General features: G+C 30.8%; 1 long non-coding RNA gene across 7 annotated transcripts; it reads right to left on the bottom strand.

Annotated features, from left to right (window-relative positions):
• Positions 1 to 311: 311 nt before the first annotated feature.
• Positions 312 to 3677, bottom strand: LOC102603573 (uncharacterized). Of its 7 annotated transcripts, XR_001475254.1 has the most exons (8): positions 3459 to 3677; positions 2957 to 3021; positions 1819 to 1878; positions 1164 to 1336; positions 1020 to 1080; positions 860 to 921; positions 639 to 706; positions 312 to 533 (listed from the first exon to the last, which is right to left on the bottom strand). It is a non-coding gene; the product is annotated as an uncharacterized lncRNA (long non-coding RNA). The 7 variants fall into 7 exon arrangements; XR_001475253.1 differs by having other exon boundaries at positions 312 to 706; XR_001475252.1 differs by lacking the exons at positions 312 to 533; positions 639 to 706 and having other exon boundaries at positions 832 to 921; positions 3467 to 3676.
• Between the last annotated feature and the right edge of the window lie 2365 nt (positions 3678 to 6042).

Genomic DNA, 6042 nt, shown 5'->3' on the forward strand with positions numbered 1-6042 from the left:
TACGATAGTTAGCAACCTAGAATGTGAATTTAAGGTACAGAGTTGTCGAGCAAACGACGTTTTTTGAATTTAGCTCTGTCTGCTCTTTGTCAAGCTAAAAAATATTTTTTCTCGAATAATATTAGTTTAAATAACTCACTCATCTAGCATTTTTGTTCAGTGCATACATATTCAGAGGTATGATCATAATTGTAACTCCTCCCTAACATTGCTGTAACTTTTCTATTCCAACGAATATTCTTCTAAAACAAATCCACTGAACTATAGTCCATATGTTTAATACTATTTAGTATGATTATATGGTGATATAATTTCAACTTTAAAGGCACATTTCATAGGTTAAAACAACTCAGATAAATATAAACACATATGATTTTTATACATAGATAATAAAAATCAGTGAAAAGGGAGATAGACATATCCAAGATGATCGTACAAATCTTGACATTGACATATTACCAGCCGAAAGAGCAACCATAGACCTCGAAAACTTGACATTTTAATGCAAAGAAGCTAACTGGAAAATTTAAATCCTGCAGAAGATGACACTTACCAAAGATAAGAAGGTTGAACACACCTAAAGACTCCAAAACAATTTAGGCTTCAAAATTGGAGTAATATTTAAGAAAATGGCTAACCAAACCAAAAGCAAGGATTGATTTAGATGAAATCCAAGCATCTCATTGTGTCCTAGGTGGAGTGTCACCTGAAAATTCTAAAAAAGAGCTAAACTCGGGACAATTCAAAGAGACAAGATAGTCTAGGAAAGTTCACAACAACTGAATTCACATATTTTAACAGATGTAAGATTACTGAGATTATGAATTTTTTTTGTTGCTCAATGATGCATTGTTCTCACTCTTTCTGTGATCTTTTATCCTCCTCCAATTCCATGGCAAGCTTCTCTCGCTCTAATTCATACTGATGAATGAAGAATAAGCAGTCATGAGCTACGTCAATGCAAGATAAGATCAATATTCTACTCTTAACAAAAACAAACAAATAGTAATAATAATTACCGTCAGTAGGTCATTTCTAAGTTTCAGTAAATCTTTGCTCAAGCACCTCGGAATGTGATCCCTATGTAAGAGTTTTCATCCCATATTAGATATTCTTTGTGCAACTTTTGAATATGAATCTTGAGATCGAGACAAGACAATCACCTGAAGTTTCATGCGTAGTACCTCCATTTCCCTTTTGGCTGCTTTAATAAGGCTGCATCATTTTAGTATCTACAAAGAAGTTTGAACTACAATAGGCTCTGCCTTAGACGTCAAAAGAAAGAAGCTAGTAATTAATAAGAAGTTCCATTATTTGGTTCCACTGGGAAGAAAATCTGCAAGAAAGGATTCTACAAGGATGAAACTTGTGATTTGTAAGATAATAAAAATTAAAACCACTTAAAGAATGCTCTATACTGCTTGAAGGTAAAACTCGCCTCCTTTTTGCTTTAAAAATTGGTGCTCGAATAGATGTTTTAGACTACACTCTATAGTATCTATATACCAGAACAAAATTAATTGTTGCATCATTTAGGAGTTTTCAGAAAAACAAATCTTTTTGGATGAGATTTGTTAAACCTTGGTTATGACAGAAAAAAATGTAGTGCCTAAGTGCTGAAATTGCATTGTAGCTTGATTTGAAAGTTTTGAATGGAAGATATAGTGTCTTACGAACTAATGTTAAACTAACCTAATTATAGTCACAGGAACACTTCTATTCACAACAACATACGTGACCATTAAATCTCATTAGGTGTTCTCTAAAGTGGATCACGAACAAGTAATTACATAAAAAGAATAGTAAATGGAGGCAGACCTCATTAACTTGAACACAATTGGTGATCCGTTTAACTCTGCTAGCAGATTGGAGTATTCCCTTCAATACAACACATAACCATTATAATTTGTGTATCAGTGTAAAATTTCAAACAAAATGAGAATCAACTTGTGTTGATTTGCGCTGCTTCAAATCTTAATTGTTAAATGAAACTAACGCAGTCTTTTTGAAGAAAAAAAAGGGACATACGATGTATGTAATCTAGAAACGCAACTCAATTGAAGAGATAAAAATATAGAATAGTGCCACAGATTTAGAGAAATAAAGAAATAGCTAAGAGAAAAATGAAACTGAAAAGGAGAACTAAAATGACTCGCAATAAAAAATAAAGCAACTGTCCGCCGGCAATTAACCCTTCTCTTTTTATTTTTTCAATGTATTTTTCAAATCAAAGTTTCAGCAGTTACTTTCATTGATAGACAAAAAATGTCGAGCAAAGACCTGGCAACAACCATGAAATAAGAGGGTCTGAAGAGACTCCGAAAAAGCAAGAGAAAATACGTACAAAGAAATCTTGTTTCACTGTTGATAGAATAACCTAACTGTTGCTTCTAGAATTTGACCAGAGTGAGTAAACGACAGAGCTAGTATAATATAATTGAGCTAAATGACTGATAGAACTAATGTCAATGCTTCTGTAGATTTTTTCCCAACTCTTCAAACTCCACATCTCCTATAGCTATGATAAGGAAGAGACATCTTATATTAATATCATGTCTTTTTTGTACTACTATATGAGCAAGCAAATAGAACTGATGTCAATTCTCTATAGTATTTTTCTAGATTTTTCCCCAACTCCTCACCCCCTGCCCCTCCTTTTCTATAGTTATGATTTAAAAAAAATTACAATGCAAATCTTCAAATGCTCGCAGTCCACCACAATTGAAAATTATCTTCCCAAATTAAGACGGCAGAGGCAACAATTGATTTTATTATTTATTTGAAAGAACATGAAGCCATATGTAAATTATTGTTTTTTTCATTTTCATATGCTCTTTGCCAGAAATCATTCGCAAGGCAGCTAATATCAAACAATATAGATTACAATCACACAAATCAGTATTTTTCAAAATTGAAGAAAAAAAGAGTGAGAGAAGAGAAAGGGAGAGGAACTTACCGGTACAAGAGAACAGAGGAGTGAGGAGTGAACTCGGTTGGTGCCTATTTATTTGTGTCAAACACCTAGTAATTCTAGAAAAATCACGTAAGTTGTGGTTTCTAGAAAATCAGGTGATTTGTGGAGGAAATATACCACAAAGTTGATGGAATTTTAAAAATAAAATAGATATGAAATACCAAAATTTGCCCTTAATGTACTGTTCATCCTTTTAGCAGAATTAGACATTTCTCTGCATAATTTAAATCGCAATACATACATCCAAATAAACATCAAACCCTAGATTATCACTGACATTAAACTATGTTCTTAATGGAGCATCACAAGACTCCTCCTTTAAATAAAACAACAAAATAAAACCCATAATATATGCTGAAAAATCGCTGATTATAACAATATCTCGAAATATAACCCGAAGATCTTAAATTTCTCATAACAGAGAATCAGGAAGCACATATATTTGTATTGATAGAAACAATCGAAAAGGAAAAAAAGTATACACCTTCTTACTTGAAACCCTTTGCAGTTGATTATATGTGTGACTTGCTCAAAAGCACCTTTCTTGAAATCTAAAATTGAGATAGATTAATTATTATGAGGAGCTTTGATAACCAAAATTGAATATTTTGAAGAGATAGAAGAACCAGAGAGTTTAGGAGGAAGAATAGGATCCCAAGAGAAATGAGATTCCAGAAAGTACGGCTAACAAGAAAAGAAAACTGATATATATCTATAGACTAATATGCCCTTAGATAAATCATAAAATTACGAAAATAGCCTTGGTCATCATGGTCGTCTTCATTTCTATATAATAGAAATTCAGTGTTCAAGGCAGTAACTTAACAAAACAATATAAAAAATATTTGAATATTAGATGTAGCAGAATCAGAAAATTATTTTAAAATCACTCTTTGCTTGTGTGTTTTAAAAAATACTTCTTTTCTTGATTGTGACAGTTTACTATGCTTTTTGGATCTAAATCAACAGATTTTCTGGTTTAAAATAAATATTAATAACACCCTAAAAGAATACTTCCTTTTCTTCTAAGTATCTAATTATGCGCATATACATCGAGTGTTGACTTATTTGATAAATGAATCCGTGTATATTTGACACCAAATATGTGTATCTTTGATATCATATATATGTATCTAAATACACTATATAAAATTAATATTGAATACACTATATAAATTGATACTAGATACAAACATATACACAAAATTGTAAAACATAAATAAAATGTGAAACACATATAAAAAGAATCATTGTGAACCACAAATATGATGCTTTGAGTTTTTTACGTCTTATAAATCATAATTTGTTTAGTAAAAATTAAAGTTTGAGTTTATTATTTTAAAAAATAATACAATAAAATTAATCAAGTTTAAATCTTGGGAAAGGTAATATAAATACAAATTTTTTAACTATGAAATTATGAATCAGATTCATATTAATGAAAAAACTATATAACTAAGATACATATAGGATCTTCAAAAATCGTTAGTCTCCTTATTTTATGGAATTCAGCTACAGGAGATTTTAAACTGACAATAATAATGTAAATTTAACAACATATGTATCTGAGATATATGAAATCTAACGCATCGAATATATGTATCTAGAAATAATTTTGGACAATTTATATAATTGTTGAAACTATCATTTTATTGAGTAATTAGAATATATAGTAGCGTTGATTATGAAAGTTTCTCTTCATTAGAAGTGATGCCCAATAGCTCAGTCTCTTACTCTATTGGCCCATTAGCCTCAAGGATTGGGCCGAGGCCCAAAAATGATAAAAATGATGGTGGCCAAGTCAATAACTCAATATATAGGTAGCTCCACTCAAACCTTAAAGAATTATGTTTAATAAAAGCGTTCCACCTATGAATATTGTTACGCGTGTCAGCTAATACAAAATCTTATAGAAATATCTATCATTTTGTCTTTTTATTCTTTTTTCGGGCCACAAATTCTTTTTTATTTCTTTCATGTCTTTAAGCCACAAATTTTTAACGTTTTCTCAATGATAACCACTCAATTGATCTAATCACGGAATATGGTCGGATTAACCGAATGATCACTAATTTGGATTCTCAAATCTTGAATCGATCTCAACTGACATTCTTTTCGATTCTTGATAGATGTTCTTTTCTATCCTCTAATATGCCAGATCATCTTCCGACTATGTAAATCTTCGAGCCACAAATTTCCATCATTTTCCCCGATGGCAACCATTCGATTGATTAGTAACGAAATATGGTTGGATTAACCGAATGATCACCAATTTGGATTCTCAAATGTTGGATCGATCTTAACTGACATTCTTCTAAATCCTTGATATATGTTCTTTTCTATCCTCTAATATGCCAAATCACCTTCCGACTATATGGGAAAAATTTTAACCTTTATAAACTGATCTTAATATTGCAGTTTGTTTTAGCATAAAATTTTGAATTCTTAATCAAAAAGGAATAAATGTAGTCCGATCTAAATTTTTGGACCTTGGATCATTCAATAAGCTATGAAAGTATTTCGTCAAATGAGCAGACAAATAATACTCAGCAAAGTAAAAGAAATTATACTGATTTTTTTTAGTTACGTACTAAGAAATTATACAAGTGCATACAACAACTTAATTTAGCATATTTTGGGTGTGTTTGGTATGAAGGAAAACATTTTTCGGAAAATGTTTTCTAATTTTCTCTTGTTTGGTTGGGTTAAATGTTTTGGAAAATGTTTTCCAAATCAACTCATTTTTCTCAAATTTAAGGAAAATGACTTCCCTTCAAAACATAAGGAAAACATTTTCCAAAACTCTCTTCCAACTTCAAAATTTTATTTTTTCACCCATACACTTGACCCTCCCCCCCCGAACCCACCCACCCCCTACTCGCCACCCCTACCCCAAAAAAATAATTTAAGTTTGTTTTTAAAAAATATTTTCAATATCAAAAATTATTTTCTACTCTAGTAAAAATAAAAGATATTTCTCAAAAACGTTTTTCATTCATAAAGCAAACACTAAAAATCTTTTTTAGAAAATATTTTCTACTCACCAACCAAACATGAAAAAATAAGTA

The sequence above is a fragment of the Solanum tuberosum genome, unplaced genomic scaffold (assembly GCF_000226075.1).
Source record: "Solanum tuberosum cultivar DM 1-3 516 R44 unplaced genomic scaffold, SolTub_3.0 scf00346, whole genome shotgun sequence".
Lineage (NCBI taxonomy): Eukaryota > Viridiplantae > Streptophyta > Magnoliopsida > Solanales > Solanaceae > Solanum > Solanum tuberosum.